A 19,308-nucleotide genomic window follows, 5' to 3' on the forward strand; every position below is an offset into this window, starting at 1 on the left:
TTGCGTACCCTGGTCAGAGATGATAGATACTGGTACTCCATGAAGCCTGACAATCTCGCGGATATAAATTCGAGCCAGCTACTCGGAGGAATACCTGGTCATCATAGGAAGGAAATAAGCTGACTTGGTCAGCCTATCCACAATCACACATACTGCCTCAAACTTTCACCGAGTCCGTGGGAGTCCAACAACGAAATCTATAGTGATCCGCCCCCATTTCCACTCCGGAATCTCTAACTTCTGAAGCAATCCACCCGGTCGCTGATGCTCATACTTTACTTGTTGGCAATTTAGACACCAGGCTACATATTCTGCTATGTCCTTCTTCATTCTACGCCACCAATAATGTTGCCTTAAGTCCTAGTACATATTCGTGGCACCCGGATGAATGGACTACCGCGAGTTGTGAGCCTCTTGAAGAATCAACTCACGCAACCTGTCTACATTAGGCATACATAGCCTTCCCTGCATCCTCAAAGCACCATCCTCCCCAATAGTGATCTCCTTAGCATCACCATGCTGAACCGTGTCCTTAAGGACGAGCAGATTGGGGTTATCATACTGACTCTCCTTGATACGATTATAAAGAGAAGACTGGAGAACACACAAGACAAAACTTGACTCGGCTAAAAATTATCCAATCTAATAAACTGGTTGGATAAGGCCTGAACATCCAGTGCCAATGGCCTCTCTACTACTAGCAAATATGCTAATCTCCCCAAACTCCCTGCCCTACGACTGAAGGCATCGACCACCATATTGGCCTTCCTGGGATGGTATAGAATTGTGATATCATAGTCCTTAAGCAGCTCTAACCACCTTCGCTGACGCAAGTTAAGATCCTTCTGCTTGAACAGATGTTGCAAACTCGGGTGATCAGTGTAGACTCACAAAGGACACCGAACAGATAGTGCCTCCAAATCTTCAAGGCATGAACAATAGCTGCTAACTCAAGATTGTGGACAGGATAGTTCTTAATGCACCTTCAGATTTCTGGATGTGTAGGCAATCACCCTACGGTCCTGCATCAACACTGTGCTAAGCCCAACTCGCGACGCATCACAATAAACAGTATAAAACCCGAACCTGTAGGCAATACCAATACTGGGGCTGCAGTCAATGTTATCTTGAGCTTTTGAAAGCTCTCCTCACACTCCTCTGTCCACCTGAACGGAGCACCCTTCTGGGTCAGCCTGATCATAGGTGCTACAATAGATGAGAATCCCTCGACACGTCAACACTAATAACCCGCCAAACCAAGAAAACTTCGAATCTCTGTAGCTGAGGACGGTTTGGGCTAGCTCTACACTGCTTCCACCTTCTTTGAATCTACCTTTATCCCTTTACATGACACTACGTGACCCAAAATGCCATGGAATCTAACAAGAACTCACATTTTGAGAACTTTGCATATAATCTCTTCTCTCTCAAGGTCTGAAGCATAATCCTCAGGTGCTGCTCATGAGCTTCTCGACTCCAGGAGTACACCAGAATGTCGTCAATAAAGACAATGATGAATGAGTCAAGATAGGGTCGAAATACAATGTGCATCAAATACATAAATATTGCTGGGGCATTTGTCATCCCGAATGACATCACAAGGAACTCGTAATGACCATATAGAATCCTGAAAGTAGTCTTCGGGATATATGGCTCCTGAATCTTCAATTGATGATAACCTGAATGCAAATCAATTTTCGAAAACACTCGGGCACCCTATAACTGATCAAATAGGTCATCAATACGAGGCAAAAGATACCGATTCTTGACTGTGACTTTGTTCAACTAGCGATAATCAATGCACATTCGCATAGAACCTCCTTTTTCTTCACAAACAAGACAGGAGCAACCCAAGGTGACACATTGAGATGAATAAAGCCCTTATCAAGCAATTCTTGTAACCGTTTCTTCAACTCAGAATGGGCCATATGATAAGGAGGAATAGAGATAGGCTGAGTTCCTGGCAACAAATCAATACCAAAGTCGATATCTCTGTCGGGTGGCATACCTCACCACTAGCACTGACTCAACTGTAGGTGTATCAATACTAACATCTCTCACATAGGCTAGATATGCGTCATACCCATTCTTAATTATTCGTTGAGCTTTAAGAAATGAAATAACTCGGCTGGGAGTGTAATCTAAGGTACCCCTCAACTCTAATCATGATAAACCTGGCATATCCAGCATTACGGTCTTGGCATAACAAACAAGAATAGCATAATGGGGCGACAACCAATCCATGCCCAAGATAACATCAAAGTCTACCATGCTGAGCAATAATAAAATTGGTTCTGGTCTCAAAACCACTAAGACTAATCAAACATGACCAATACACGCAGTCCACAATAAGCGAATCTCCCACAGGAGTAGACATATAAATAGATTAACTCAAAGAATCCCGAGATACACCCAAATGTGGGGCAAAATAAGATGACACGTAGGAATAAGTGGAGCCTAGATCGAATAGAACTGATGCTTCTCTATGATATACCAGAACATTACCTATAATGATATAATCGGAAGCAACTACCTCCGTACGAGTAGGATGGGCATAGTATCTGGCCTGGCCTCCCCCTCTAGGGCGACCTCTAACTCTCCAACCTCTACCTCGAGCTGGCTGAGTAGGTGGGGTAGTAGCTGGCGTTGGAATCATGGCCTGAGGACCCAGTGGAGCATGTTGTGGTTGAGAAGTCTATGGATGTGCACCATTCCTAAGTCTGTGGCAATCCTTCACCACATGGCAAGTTTCGCCACATCCCAAAAAGCTCTAGGAGGGCGTGGATACTATGGCTGGCTGAGTTCAGGTCTGCTGGATGGACCACTAAAAGCACCCCGTGTAGGAGGCACACTAGATACTGGAGGTGCATAATAAGGCTCTTGAGGCTTAGAAGGGGCTGAAACACCACTAGCGGATGAAAGACCACTTCCCCAATATCAAAAAGTCCACTACCGGTCGAAATCTCCAAAAATTCGACTTTCGCCATTTCACGCCTAAATAAGCTACAGACCTCCAAAATACAATCCAAACATGCCCCTAAGCCCAAAATCACCCACCGGATCTAACGGAATCGACGGAACACCATTCTGGAGTCGTCTTCACACAGTTCTGAATACGGTCAAAATCCTAAGATTAAGCCTCCATTTAGGGATTGTGGCCTAAAACGCTCCAAAAACCCAAACAAAACCTCCCAGCGTGTCACACTAACAGAAATATATGAGGGAAGCAATTAATAGGGGATCGGGGCTATAATTCTCAAAACGACTGGCCGGGTCATTACATCCTGCCCCTCTTAAAATAATCATTCGTCCTCAAACGAGCATAGAGACATATCTAAATTGGTGAAAAGATGAGGATAACAGCTGCGCATATCCTGATCGGTCTCCCAAATCGCCTCTTCGACGGGTTGACCTCGCCACTAAACCTTCACTGATGCAATGTTCTTTGACCTCAGCTTCGAACCTGCCTATCCAAAATAGCCACTGGCTCCTCAACATAAGATAGATACTTGTCCAACTGGACTGAACAGAAATCCAATATGTGAGACAAATCGTCGTGATATCTCCAGAGCATCGAAAGATGAAATACCGGATGAACTCCTACTTAGGAGGTAAGTCAAGCTCATAAGAAACCTTCCCAACACGCCGCAACACCTTAAAGAGACCAATAAACCTTGGGCTCAGCTTGTCTTTCTTTCCGAAACTCATAACTCCTTTCATAGGCGAAACTCAAAGTAGGACATGCTCTCCGACAATTAGTGCAACATCGCAAACCTTATAATTTGTATAACTCTTCTATCTGGATTGAGCTGTGCGAAGTGTAACCTGAATCACCTTAACCTTCTCCAAAGCATCCTGAACCAAGTCTGTGCCAAATAATCTAGCCTCGCTCGGCTCGAACCAACCCATTAGGGACTGACACCGCCTACCATACAAAGCCTCATACGGTGCGATCTGAATGCTGGACTGATAACTGCTATTGTAGGAAAACTCCACAAGGGGCAAAAACTGATCCTAAGAACCTCCAAACTCCATCACACGCATGGAGCATATCCTCTAAAATCTGAATAGTGCGCTCGGACTGCCCGTCCGTCTGAGGGAGAAATGTTGTGCTCAACTCCACCCGAGCACCTAACTCTTGCTGTACGGCCCTCCACAACCGTGATGTAAACTACGTACCCTAGTCAGAGATGATAGATACTGACACTCCATGACATTTGATAATCTCGCGGATATAAACTCGAGCCAGCTGCTCGGAGGAATAACTAGTCATCATAGGAAGGAAATAAGCTGACTTTGTCGACCTATCCACAATCACCCATACTGCATCAAACTTTTGCCGAGTCCGTGGGAGTCCAACAATGAAATCCTTAGTGATCTGCCCCCATTTCCACTCCGGAATCTCTAACTTCTGAAGCAATCCACCCGGCCGTTGATGCTCATACTTTACCTGTTGGCAATTTAGACACCAGGCTATATATTCCGCTATGTCATTCTTCATTCTACACCACTAATAATGCTACCTCAAGTCCTGGAACATATTCGTGGCACCCAGATGAATGGAGTACCACGAGCTGTGAGCCTACTGAAGAATCAACTTACACAACTCGTCTACATAGGGCACACATAGCCTACCCTGCATCCTTAAAGCAACATCCTCCCCAATAGTGATCTACTTAGCATTACCGTGCTGAACCGTGTCCTTAAGGACGAGCAGATGCGGGTCATCATACTGACGCTCCTTGATACGATCATAAAGAGAAGACTGGGAGAACACACAAGCCAAAACTTGACTCGGCTAAAAAATATCCAATCTAACAAACTGGTTGGCTAAGGCCTGAACATCTAGTGTCAATGGCCTCTGTACTACTTGCAAATATGCTAATCTCCCCAAACTCCCTACCCTATGACTCAAGGCATCGGCCACCAAATTGGCCTTCCTGGGATGGTATAGAATTGTGATATCATAGTCCTTAAGCAGCTCTAACCACCACCGCTGATGCAATTTAAGATCCTTCTACTTGAACAAATGCTGCAAACTCCGACGATCAGTGTAGATCTCACAAGAGACACCGAAAAGATAGTGCCTCCAAATCTTCAAGTCATGAACAATAGCTGCTAACTCAAGGTCGTGGATAGGATAGTTCTTTTCACGCACCTTCGATTTCTGGATGCGTAGGCAATCACCCTATGGTCCTGCATCAACACCGTGCTGAGGCCAACTCGCGACGCATCACAATAAACAGTATAAGACCCCGAACCTGTAGGCAATACCAATAATGGGGCTTTAGTCAAAGCTGTCTTGAGCTTTTGAGATCTCTCCTCACACTCCTCTGTCCACCTAAATGGTACACCCTTCTTGGTCAGCCTGGTCATATGTGCTGCAATAGATGAGAATCCCTCAGCACATCAACACTAATACCTTAACAAACCAAGAAATCTCCAAATCTCTGTAGCTGAGGACGGTTTGGTCCAACTCTGCACTACTTCCACCTTCTTCGAATCTACCTTTATCCCTTTACATGATACTACGTGACCCAAAATGCCATGGAATCTAACCAGAACTCACATTTTGAGAATTTTGCATATAATCTCTTCTCTCTCAAGGTCTGAAGCACAGTCCTCAGGTGCTGCTCATGATCCTCCCGACTCCAGGAGTACATAGAATGTCGTCAATAAAGACAATGATAAATGAGTCAAGATAGGGCTGAAATACACTGTGCATCAAATGCATAAATGCTTCTAGGGCATTGGTCAGCCCAAATGACATCACAAGGAACTCTTAATGACCATACCGAGTCCTGAAAGTAGTCTTCGGGATATCTTCCTCCCGAATCTTCAACTGATGATAACCTGAATGCAAATCAATCTTGGAAAACACTCAGGCACCTTGTAACTAATCAAAAAGGTCATTAATACGAGGCAAAGGATATCGGTTCTTCATTGTGACTTTGTTCAACTGGCGATAATCAATGCACATTCGCATAGAACCATCCTTTTTCTTTACAAACAAGACAGGAGCACCTAAATGTGACATATTGGGATGAATGAAGCCCTTATCAAGCAATTCCTATAACTATTTCTTCAACTCAGGAGGAGCCATACAATAAGGAGGAATAGAGATAGGCTGAGTGCTGGCAACAAATCAATACCAAAGTCCATATCTCTGTTTGGTGGCTTACCCAGAATATCAGCTGGAAATACATTAGGGAAATCCCTCACCACTGGGACTGACTCAACTGTAGGTTTATCAATACTGACATCTCTCACATAGGCTAGATACACATTATACCCCTTTTTAATCATTCGTTGAGCTCTAAGAAATGAAATAACTCTACTGGGAGTGTAATCTAAGGTACCCTTCAACTCTAATCGCGATAAACCTGGCATAGCCAGCGTCACAGTCTTGGCATGACAATCAAGAATTGCATAATGGGGCGACAACCAAACCATTCCCAAGATCACATCAAAGTCTACCATGTTGAGCAATAATAAATCAGTTCTGGTCTCAAAAACACTAAGAGTAATCAAACATGATCGATACACGCGGTCCATAATAAACGAATCTCCCACAACAGTAGATACATAAATAGGGTAACTCAAAGAATCCCGAGATATGCCCAAATATGGGGCAAAATAAGATGACACATAGGAATAAGTGTAGCCTGGATCGAATAGAACCAATGCATCTCTATGACATACTAGAACATTACCTGTAATGATAGAATCGGAAGCAACTACCTCTGTATGAGTAGGAAGGGCATAGTACCTAGCCTGGCCTCCCCCTCTTGGGTGACCTCTACCTCCCCATCCTCCACCTCGAGCTGGCTGAACAGGTGGGGTAGTAGCCGGTGCTGGAATTATGGTCTAAGGACCTAGTGGAGCATGCTGTGTCTGAGAAGTTTGTGGAGGTGCACCATTACTAAGTCTGGTGCAATCCCTTACCATATGGCAAGTGTCGCCACTTTAAAACAAGTTCTAGGAGGGCGTGGCTATTGTGGCTGGCTCAGGCCAAGTCTGCTGGACGGACCACTAAAAGCACGCCGTGGAGGAGGAACACTAAATACTGGAGGTACATAATAAGTCTCCTAAGGCCTAGAAGGCGCTCAAACACCACTAGTGGATGGCCATTTCGAATTGCAGCTGGGGCACGAGCACTAGAAAAATAGCCAGACTCTCGAGACCTCTTGGACTCTCTCTCAAACAAGCATGCCCTCCACTCTCCTGACAATACTCACAACCTTCTGATACGAGATATCCATTTCTAACTCTCGGGCCATACTAGTCGTGATGCTGGGATGGAGTTCCTCAATAAACCAACAAACCCTCTCTCAAACTATAGAAACCAAGTCCGGTGCATGTCTAGCCAAGTCACTGAAATGGATTGCATACTCTGAAATAGTCATAGCACCATGGCGCAACTGCTCAAACTCAGTGTGCCATATGTCTCTGAGGCTCTAAGGGACATACTCTCTAAAAAACATGTCCGAGAACTGAGTCCATGTAAGGGAAGTTGCCTCAGCTGGACTGCCCAACTCATAAGCAGGCCACCACTGATAGGCCACTCCTCGAAGCTAAAATGCAGTGAAAGAAACCCTACTCGACTCTGCTATACCCATAGTACGGAGGATACGGTGGCACCCTCTAGAAAACCATGAGCATCCTCTATCGCCAAACCATTGAAGATAGGAGGGTGGTACTTCTGGTACCTCTCGAGCCTATGCTCTTTCTCCTCTAAAACTGTTGCCCTACCCTCGAGATGAACTGGGGCTACAGCTGGTACCGGTATAACCTCTGGAATTTGATCAACCAGAACCCTCTCCTCTAGAGTGCGAGTGGCGGGAGTTTGTGCTCCTCCCCCGACCTGAGATGTGGCTGGCTCAAGGGGAATCAACCCTACCTGAGCTAGAGTGCCGAACATGCTCAGGAACTGTACAAGGGTCTCCTAAAGAACTGGTGTAGTAGTAGGCGTCTTGGTGCCTATGCTCCGACTGGAGCTACTTGTGGCTCCTCCATAGAAACTCGCTCGGGTGCTCTCGTTGCCCTACGTGGGTGCCCTCAGCCTCTGCCCCGGTCCCAGCCACTAGCATCTCTAACAGGGCGGCACGGGTGACTGGTCATCTCCGGCTACACGTGTCCTCACCATCTGTGAAAGAATAGAAGACAGAAGTTTAGATTTTCGAAGTCAACAAGTTCACACGACAAGGAATCAAAAGAAGTGAATTTTTTTCCTAGTAGTTCCATAGCCTCCCAAAGAACAAACGTCTCTGTACCGATCTGCGAGACTCTAATAAATTGGCTTGGGACTCACGATACCTATGAACCTAGATCTCTTATACAAACTTGTCATGACCCAAACATCTCTCCGAGATATGTCGTGACAACACCTAGTCTCTATGACTAGGTAAGCCTAACAAATTGCGGAAAAATATCAATAATAAAAACAAACTAAACAGCTTACTGCATTAGATACTGAATAACCAATAATAATACTGCTCGACATGTACAATAACCAAACACTGGGCGTACACAGTTTTCCCAAAAATCGAAACATCATAAGTCACAAACTACAGAAGAAAAAAAATAGTATCTATATACTCCAAAGTCTAACAAAAGAAAAATACAGGAAATGTTTGACACAGGGAAGAGTGAAAAGAGACTTCGAGGTTTGCGAACGCGGCAGATATACCTTGAAGTCTTCACAGCTGTCTCAGCTCACTAAGAATAAGGCTGGTAGGAGGTACCTGGATCTACACACGAAAAACATGTGCAGGAAAGGGCATGAGTATACCACAATGGTACCTAGTAATTGTCAAGCCTAACATCGGTCGAGTAGTGACGAGGTCAGGCCAGGGCCCTACTTATATATATGTATATAATAAAAACAAGACAGAATTAAATATCACAGTAAAATGAAAGTAGAAATTTAACAAGAATGAAATCACAGAAACATAATAGCTCAGTACACAGAGATAACAATAGGGGATCTCCCGAGATACCATCTCGTAGTCCCAAATGTAAATGTGCAGGGGGGTCTCCCGGAATACCATTCTATAGTACCAAATTAAATATGCAGGGGGGGATCTCCTAGAATACTGTTCTGTAGTTTTGAAAGTAAATACACAGCTCAAACAATAGGAATAACATCTAACACACGAAATCCTATAATTTAGACTAAGTACAAGCGAAGGAAGAAGCAGGGAATTCACTAAGCATGTTGCACATAGTTCAGATAAGCAATTAATACATGTAAACATGATGTTCTAAACTAATCAGGATAATTACATATGCTAGTGTAGCTCATTCAAAGTGAAACAAGTTATTACTTGATGAAAATAGAGTTTATAGCAAATAGCCGGTGTACACACTCGTCACTTTACATACACGGCGCTCACATATCAAAATAGTACCAAATCCTAAGGGAGTTTCCCCCACTCCCCCACACAAGGTTAGGTAAGCTACTTACCTCGAACCAAGCTCAATCAGTCAGTCACAATGCCTTTCCCATGAATATCAGGCTCCGAGTGGTCCAAATCTAGCCAAAATCAGTTACATAACATATATATATATATATATAACAACAAGGAACTAATCTAGCTTTTGAAATCAAAGCTAAAACAAGAAATTGGAAAATCGCCCTAAAAAGCCTCCCCGGGCCCACGTCTCGGAATCGGGTAAAAGTCACAAAATATGAACTCATTCACTCACGAGTTCACTAGTACCAAAATTATCCAAATCTAATGTCAAAATCCCAATCAAAACTCAAAATCTTAGTTGAAGAACTTCTTCCCATTTTTTCCAATTTTTTCATCCCAAATTCGGAATTAAGTTATAAAATTAATGATAGATTAGTGGAATATAACCAAAATCAAGTGTAGAATCATTATTACCAATTGATATCTCTGAAAATCCCTCAAAATCTCATCCAAATCCGAGCTCCAAACTCAATTTTGATAAAAATAGCCAAACCCTTATTTTTGAAATGTTTAATATTGCCTAGTGATTTCTTAACCACGATCGCGAAAACAGCCTCGCGATCGCGAAGAACAACTTCACTGCCCAAAAATTAACTCTACGCAAATGCGGAACACACCTCACGAACGCGATGCACTAGCTGCTCACACCTACGCGATCGCGTCTGTCCTCATGCGACTACGAAGAGTAAAACTTGGACTTCACTACTGCCTCACTTCCTCTTCGCGAACACGGCCTAGCCCACGCGTTTGCGATGCACAACCTGATAACCTTACGTGATCGTGTCCCCATCTTCGCGAACGTGAAGCACAACTTTATATGATCTCTCAGATGATCTACGTGATCGCGAGACCTCTCTCCCGAACACGATGAAGGAATGTCTGCAACAAAAACACCAGAAACCACTATCTTTTTTTTTAAGTCCAAAAAGCCCATTAACCACCCGAAATCAACTCGAGGTTCCTGGTACCTCAACCAAACATATCAAAAAGTCCTAAAACACCATACAAACTTAGTCGAGTCCTAAATAGCATCAAACAACGCTAAAATCACGAATCATCCTCCAATTCAAACTTAAAGAACTTGAAACTTTGAATTTCCACAACCGATGCCAAAACCTGCCTAACCACGTCTGATTGACCCAAATTCTGCACACAAGTCATATTCAACATTACGGACCTAGTCCAACTTCCAGAATCGAATTCCAACCTGGAAATCAAAAAGTCTACTAGCGATCGAAATCTCCAAAAAATTGACTTTAGCCATTTCAAGCCTAAATAAGCCACAGACTTTCAAAATACATTCCGGGCATGCCCCTAAGCCAATATCACCCATTGGAGCTAACGGAATTGACGAAACTCCGTTCCAGAATCGTCTTCACACAGTTCCGACTACGGTCCAAATCTTAAGACTAAGCCTCTATTTAGTGTCTAAATGTCCCAAAACACTCCAAATACCAAAACTAAACTTCCCGGCAAGTCACAATAGCAAAAATAGATACGAGAGAAGCAGTTAATAGAGGATCGAGGCTATAACTTTCAAAACGACCGATGCTACTTTTCCTCCACCACCAATGGATATTCCTCCGGACTTTGAAGGATTTATGAAGTTGTGACGACCCGGCCAGTCATCTCATAAGTTAGCACTCCTTTTACCCCATTTACACTTCTTATTTCCTTGTCTAATGGTTCTATATGTGACCTGGTTGATTGGTTCGGGTTTAGAAAGGATTTGGTAAGGTTTGAGACACTTAGTCTTTTTTGAGGAAGCTTAAGTTGGAAAAGTCAACTAGATGTTGACTTATGTGTTAGAGGGTTCGGATGTGAGTTACGATGGTTTGGTTAGCCTTGGTAGGTGATTTGGGACTTAGGAGCGTGATCAGAATGAGTTTTGGAGGCCCGGAGTAGATTTATGCTTGAATTGGCAAAATTGGATTTTTGACGATTTCCGATTGATAGGTGGGATTTGATATGGGGGTTAGAATGGAATTCCGAGAGTTGTAGTAGTTATGTTCTGTCATTTGGGATTTGTGTGTAAAATTTCAGGTCATTCGGACGTGGTTTGGTTGGGTTTTTTATCAAAAGCGTAATTTAGAAGATTTTGATAACTTAGGCTTGAATCCGATGTGTTTTGGTTGATTCGATGTTGTTCGAGGTGTTTTGAGGATTGGTATAAGTTTGAATAAGGTTATGGGTCATGTTTGTGTTTTTTGTTGAGGTCCCGGGGGCCTCAATGTGATTTCGGATGGTTGTCGGAGAGTTTGGGAAATTTGAGAAGCTGTAGATTTTTCTATTCTGGTATTTCTGCAGCTGCGGATTGGGAACCGTAGGTACGATGCCACAGATGCAAGGAAAGGACCACAGAAGCGGTCAAGGAGGAGAAGGGTAAGAGCCGTAGATGCGGTTGGCTGACCGCACCTGCGATGGCGCAGGTGCGGCTACTTGGTCGCAGATGTGGTTTTAGACCATTAAGTGAAACCCACAGAAGCGGCTGATTGACTACAAATGAGGTACCACAGAAGCGGTATCTGGGCCGCAGGTGAGGATTCCCTGGGCCAAAAGGTAAATATTTTTTTCTTCATAAAATTTTGCTAAGTTCTCCATTTTTGAAGACGGGAAGTGAGCTAGGGTAGTGATTTCAAGGGAAGATCGAAGGGAATCAGTTGGGTGAGTTCTCTAAGCTTCATTATTTGGGTTTATGGTCATTTTTCCATTGTTTAATCATAGTATTGGTGGAGATTAAGGAAGAAAATTAGGGATTAGGGCTTGAGATTAAGAGACTTTAAAATGGGAATTTGAGGGGTCATTGGGGCTCCGATTTCAGTATTCTTGGTATGTATGGACTTGTGAAAGGATGAAGATTCCATTGGTGTGATTTTTAACGAGTTTCAAGACGTGGGCCCGGGGGTCGGGTTTGGCCAATTTCGAGATTTTTGGTATAATTTGATTTATTATTCGTCCATTTAACCTATTCTAATGTTATGATTCTGATTTTAGGTAGATTCGGCACGAGTTGAGGCCGAGGCAAGAGGCAAAGGCATCGCAGAGTAGTGTTTTCACCCGTTTGAGGTAAGTAACCATTGTAAATCTGAAACTGAGGGTACAAAACCTTGGTATTTGAATTGTTTTGATAAATGCGGTGACGCACATGCTAGGTGACGAGCGTGTGGGTGTGCACCGGTAGGGATTGTGACTTGGTCCATCCCGTAGCGACTATTAAGCCGCGTATTTGATTTTAAACCTTATGATATTTCGTACCTTAGTCATTCTACTGTATTATGGGTTGTATGCCATGTTTGGGGCCTTGTGTCGACCTGTTGAGACCCTTAGGGGCATTTTTACTGTTTTTCCTCACCCTACTTATTTGATAGCATATCCTCATTCATGTTTTACCTGTTTATTGTTTAAAACTGGCTTTATCACTCTACTTCTTAAATGTGAGGACTGTTTGGACTGAGTTCCCAAATTTCCACTACTTGCCCGAGAGGTTGTGAGGTTAATGACCAAGAGAGGTTGAGAACCTAATGGTGAGGATATTTATATATGTATGAATTATGGATCGGGCTACACGCCGCAGTGATACTTATATGGATCGGGCTGCATGCCATAGAGATATATATTAGATCGGGCTACGCACCGCAGCGATATGACGTTTGGGCTGTAGGAGCCCCTCCAAAGTCTGTACACCCTCAGTGAGCGTCGTTGACTATAAATTATTATTATTATTATTATTATTATTATTATTATTATTATTATTATTATTATTATTATTATTATTACTATTATTATTATTATTATTATTATTATTATTATTATTATTATTATTATTATTAGAGATTAATGAGCCTGAGTGCTGATAGTGAGTACTGAGTGACGAGAGTTGAGTCACGAGTGACTGAGAGGCTGCCCGAAAGGCTATATTCTGAGTGAAACCTTACCCGAGGGGTCCATTTATGATATTTTCACTAATTTCACTCTTCTTTAAAAATAAGCCTCTGTTGAAAAATTTGCTAAGTATATAATTTCAAGTATTCCAACTGAAACTAAAGATTTTTATGACAAAATTGGTTATAACTGTGGAGTTTGATATGTTATTCTGTTATTTATTCCTTTATATGATTTTTAATTGCTCATCACTGCTTTCAGACCTTATTTACTTTAGTTACTTACTAAGTTGGCGTACTCACATTACTCCCTGCACCTTGTGTGCAGATCCAGGTGCCCGAGCGGTAGAGTGAGGGTCCTCAGCTTATCCAGAGTTTGTCGGAGATTGCAAGGTAGTTGTATGGCGTCCGCAGCCCTGCTTTCCTCCTTCCTATCTTGTTCTTTTTCGCATTTTTAGATTTATGATGTATTAGACAGTTGGTTATGTATTTAGAGGCACTAGACTTGTGACACCAGATGTTTGGGCTGTGTTGTCTTATGTTTTATTGATTTCTGTATATTTTTAGTTGTTTAATCACTTCTTATGAAAAATTGGTATTTAAACTTGTGTTAGAAAAGGATTTATTAAAAGAAAAAGGGTTATGATTGATGTTTGGGTTGGCTTTCCGAGTAATGTGGTAGGCTTCATCACGACCGAGTATTTGGGGTCGTGACAAGTTGGTATCAGAGCTTAGGTTACATAGGTCTCGCGAGACATGAGCCGGTTTAGTAGAGTTTTGCATATCGATACGGAGACGTCTGTACTTATCCTTGGGAGGCTGCATAACCTTTAGGAAAAACTTCATATTCTTGAAACTCTTATCGTGCGAGTCTGTTGACCTGAGTACTAAACTTCTGTTATTCCATTCTCTCACAGATAGTGAGGACACATGCTACCGGGCAGGATGGACGACCACCAGTACCACTAGCTGGGGCTACTATAGGCCGAGGATGCGGTCGAGGCCGTGGTAGGGGTAGAGGAACTAGTGCAGCACCTACAGATCTACCAGCTGCCCCAGTTCAGGATCAGGTCCCAGTTGTGGACGCTACAGCAGCACCAGCTCAGGCATAAGTTGTGCCTATTGTGATTCCAGGCCTTCAGGAGGCTTTAGCTCAGATTTTATCAGTGTGTATCGGTTTGGCCCAGGCGATCTTAGTTACTACGGTCGCAGCTACTTCTCAAGCCGAGGGAGGCACCTAGACTCCCGTTTATCACACACCTAAGCAGGTTGTGCAGGGACTTCAAACACTGGGGGCACCTCCAGCCCAGCCGATTATACTATCTCAGGATTATGTGGTACCAATTATGTCGGACGACAAACAACATCGACTAGAGAGGTTTGGCAGACTTCAGCCTCTGACTTTCAGCGGTGCAGAGGGCGAGGTTGCCCAGGGTTTCTTGAATAAGTGCTAGAGGATGCTTCGTATAGTGGGTATTCTAGAGACCAGTGGTGTAGCATTCACTAACTTTCAGTTTTTGGGCCTGCCTTCACTTGGTGGGAGGCTTATGAGAGGCGCAGGCCAGTTGGTGAAGTACCCCTTACTTGGCAGCAGTTCTTTGTTCTCTTTCAAGAGAAGTATGTGCCACAGTCTCGCCGAGAGGAGCTGCGCAGGCAGTTCGAGCAGTTGCGTCAGGGAGAGATGACTGTGTTGCAGTATGAGATGTTGTACTCAGAGTTAGATCGTCATGCGGTCTGGTTGGTTCCCATAGATCGAGAGAGGATAAGGAGATTTGTTGATGGCAGCATATATCAGCTTCAAATTCGCATGACTAGGGAGAGGGTGACAGGTGCTACTTTCGAGGAGGTTGTTGACATTGTCCGTGAGATTAAGTTGGTTTATCGCCAAGAGCGCGAGGAAAGGGAGGCCAAGTGGCCTTGGGGATCTGGTAGCTTTAGTAGTGCTCCTTTGATGGGTCAGTTCTAGCAGGGCAGAGGTCGTAGATTCAGGCAAGCTCAGTTAGCTAGCCCAGGTTATCGTGGGGCATCATCGGGTCGTGGTTCTCATAGTTCTCATCAGGGCCACTCATCACTCAGTGCCCTTCCATCCTAGAGTTCGTCCCGTGCTCCATCAGCTCAGGGTTCTTCCATGCCAGGTCCTTCTACTAATCATTCCGGCGCTAGGGGTTCCCTTCAAACCCCCATCTCCAGCACCAAGGAGTTGTTATAAGCGTTGAGAGTTTGGGCATATGAGGAGGCAGTGTCCTCATCTTCATAATGGTCCATCTCAGTAGAGGGGTCAGCCTCAACTTCAACTCCAGTTACTTCACCACCCACCCAGCTAACTAGCGGTGGAGGTCAGTCAGCTAGGGGTCACCCTAGAGGGAGAGGTCGATCAGCTGGTGGTCAGACTCGTTTCTATGCCTTCTCAAGTAGACCAGATACTGCTGCTTCAGATGTTATGATTTCAGGTATTGTTTCAGTCTGCCCCAGGGATGCCTATATATTATTTGATCTCGGTTCCACCTTTTTTTATGTGTCATCATACTTTGCTCATTATTTGGATACGCCCCGTGAGTCTCTTGTTTCACCTATTCATGTATCTACTCCGGTGGGCGATACTGTTGTTGTAGACCGTGTGTACCGGTCGTGTGTGGTCACTATTGGGGGTTTGGAGACCCGAGTGGATCTTTTATTATTGTGTATGGTGGATTTCGATACCATTTTGGGAAGGGATTGGCTATCTTCGTGTCGTGCTATTCTTGAATGTCATGCCAAGATAGTCACATTGGTTATACCGAGTGTGCCATAGATCAAGTGGCGAGGTTTGACTAATTATGTTCCCAGTAGGGTGATCTCATTCTTGAAGGCCCAGTGTATGGTTGGGAAGGGATATCTTTCGTATCTAGCCTTTGTGAGGGATGTCGGTGCAGAGACTCCCAATATTGATTCTATCCCAGTTGTGAGGGATTTTCCCGATGTGGTTCATGTAGACTTGTCGGGCATGCCACTAGACAGGGATATTAGATTTGGTATTGACCTGGTATCGGGCACTCAGCCCATTTCTATTACGTCGTATCGTATGGCACCAGCGGAGTTGAAAGAGTTAAAGGAGAAGCTTCTGGAACTCCTTGATAAGGGGTTCATTCGGCCTAGTGTGTCGCCTTGGGGTGCGCATGTTCTATTTGTGAAGAAGAAGGATGGCACGATGAGGATGTGCATCGATTATAGGCAATTGAACAAAGTAACAATTAAGAACAAGTATCATTTGCCTCATATTGATGATTTATTCGACCAGCTTCAGAGAGCGAGAGTGTTCTCCAAGATTGACCTCCGTTCGGGTTATCGCCAGTTGAAGATCGGGGACTCAGATATTCTTAAGACAACTTTCAAGACCCGTTATAGTCATTATGAGTTCATGGTGATGTCTTTTGGGCTGACCAATGCCCTAGCAGCATTCATCTATTTGATGAATAACGTGTTCCAGCCTTATCTCGACTCGTTTGTCATAGTCTTCATTGATGATATTTTGGTGTATTCGTGTAGTCAGGAGGAGAACGCGGAGCATTTGAGAGTTGTGTTGCAGAGATTAAGGGGTGAGAAGTTTTATGCAAAATTCTCCAAGTGTGAGTTTTGGCTCAGTTCAGTGGCTTTCTTGGGTCATGTGGTGTCCAGCGATGGTATTCAGGTTGATCCGAAGAAGATAGAGGCAGTTCAGAGTTGGCCCAGACCATCCTCAACCATAAATATTCGTAGCTTTCTTGGTTTGGCATGCTATTATCGCTGGTTTGTTCAGGGATTTTCGTCTATCGCATCACCCTTGACCAAGTTGACTCAGAAGGGTGCTTCATTTGTATGGTTAGATGAGTGTGAGAAGAGATTTTAGAAGCTCAAGACAGCCTTGACCACAGCTCCAATGTTAGTTTTGCCATCAGCTTCAGGTTCATATACTGTGTATTGTGATGCTTTGAGGGTTGGTATTGGTTGTGTATTGATGCAGGAGGGTAGAGTTATTGCTTATGCTTATCATCAGTTGAAGCCCCATGAGAAGAACTACCCTGTTCATGTTTTGGAGTTAGTTGTCATTGTCCACGTGTTGAAGATTTCGAGGCATTACTTGTATGGTGTGTCTTGTGAGGTGTTTACTGATCATCGTAGCCTCCAGTACTTGTTCAAATAGAAGAATCTCAATTTGAGGCAGTGGAGGTGGTTGGAGTTGCTTAAGGATTATGATATCACTATATTGTACCATCTGGGGAAGGCAATGGAGTGGCCGATTCTTTGAGCCGAAATGCGGTGAGTATGGGGAGTTTAGCATATATTCCAATTGGGGAAAGACCTATTGCAGTTGATGTTTAGGCCTTGTCCAATCGGTTCATGAGGTTAGATATTTCGGAGCCCAATCAAGTATTGGCTTACGTGGTTTCTCGGTCTTCCTTATATGATCGCATCAGAGAGCGCCAGTATGATGATCCGCATTTGCTTGTCCTTATGGACAAAGTTCAGCATGATGATGCCAGCTATGTGACTATTGGTGATGATGGGGTGTTGAGGATGCATGGCCGGATTTGTGTGCCCAATGTAGATGGGCTTCGGGAGTTGATTCTGGAGGAGGCCCACAGCTCGCGGTATTCCATCCATCCAGGTGCCGCGAAGATGTATCAAGATTTGAGGCAACACTATTAGTGGAGAAGAATGAAGAAATATAATGTGGGATTTATAGCTTGGTGTCTCAATTGTCAGCAGGTAAAATATGAGCATCAGAGACCGGGTGGCTTGCTTCAGTAGATGGATATTCTAGAGTGGAAGCGGGAGACGATCACTATGGACTTTATAGTTGGACTTCCACGTACTTTGAAGAAGTTCAATGCTATTTGGGTGATTGTGGATCGGCTGACCAAGTCTGTGCACTTCATTCCTGTATGTACTACCTATTCTTCAGAGAGGTTGGCAGAGATCTATATCAGGAAAATTGTTCATTTGCATGGTGTCCCAGTTTCCATCATTTCAGATAGGGGCACTCAGTTTACTTCATAGTTTTGGAGGTCTGTGCAGCGAGAGTTGGGTACTCAGGTTGAGTTGAGCATAGCTTTTCACCCTCATACGGACGGGCAGTCTGAGTGCACTATTCAAATATTGGAGGACATGTTGCGCGCTTGTGTCATTAATTTCGGAGGGTCATAGGATCAGTTTCTACCGCTTGCAGAGTTTGCTTATAACAACAACTACTAGTTGAGTATTCAGATGGCTCCATATGAGGCTTTGTATGGGAGGCAGTGTAAATCTCCCGTTGGTTGGTTCGAGCCGGGCGAGGCTAGGCTATTCGGGACAGACTTGGTTCAGGATGCTTTATAAAAGGTGAAGGTAATTCGGGAGAGGCTTCGTACGGCACAGTCGAGGCAACAGAGTTATGATGACAGGAAGGTCCGAGATGTGTCCTACATGGTTGGCGAGAAGGTTCTGTTGAAGGTTTCGCCCATGAAAGGTGTTATGAGATTTGGGAAGAAAGGAAAATTGAGTCCTCGGTTCATTGGGCCTTTTGAGGTGCTTCGGAGGATTGGGGAGGTGGCTTATGAGCTTGCTTTGCCACCTAGCTTGTCGAGTGTGCATCTGGTATTTCATGTTTCTAAACTCCGGAAGCATGTTGGGGATCCGTCTCATGTTGTGGATTTCAGCACGGTTCAGTTAGATGATGATTTGACCTATGATGTGGAGCCAGTAGCTATTTTGGGTTGTCAGGTTCGAAAGTTGAGGTCAAAGGATATAGCTTCAGTGAAAGTGCAGTGGAGAGGTCGGCCCATGGAGGAGGCTACTTGGGAGACCGAGCGGGAGATGCGGAGCAGATATCCTTCCCTATTTGAGGCTTCAGGTATGTTTCTTGACTCGTTCGAGGACGAATGTTTGTTTAAGTTGGGGAGGATGTGACGACCCGGTCAGTCGTCTCATGAGCTACAGCTCCGTTTCCCCATTTC

Source organism: Nicotiana tabacum, chromosome 10, assembly GCF_000715075.1.
Source record: "Nicotiana tabacum cultivar K326 chromosome 10, ASM71507v2, whole genome shotgun sequence".
In the NCBI taxonomy this organism is placed as follows: Eukaryota; Viridiplantae; Streptophyta; class Magnoliopsida; order Solanales; family Solanaceae; genus Nicotiana; species Nicotiana tabacum.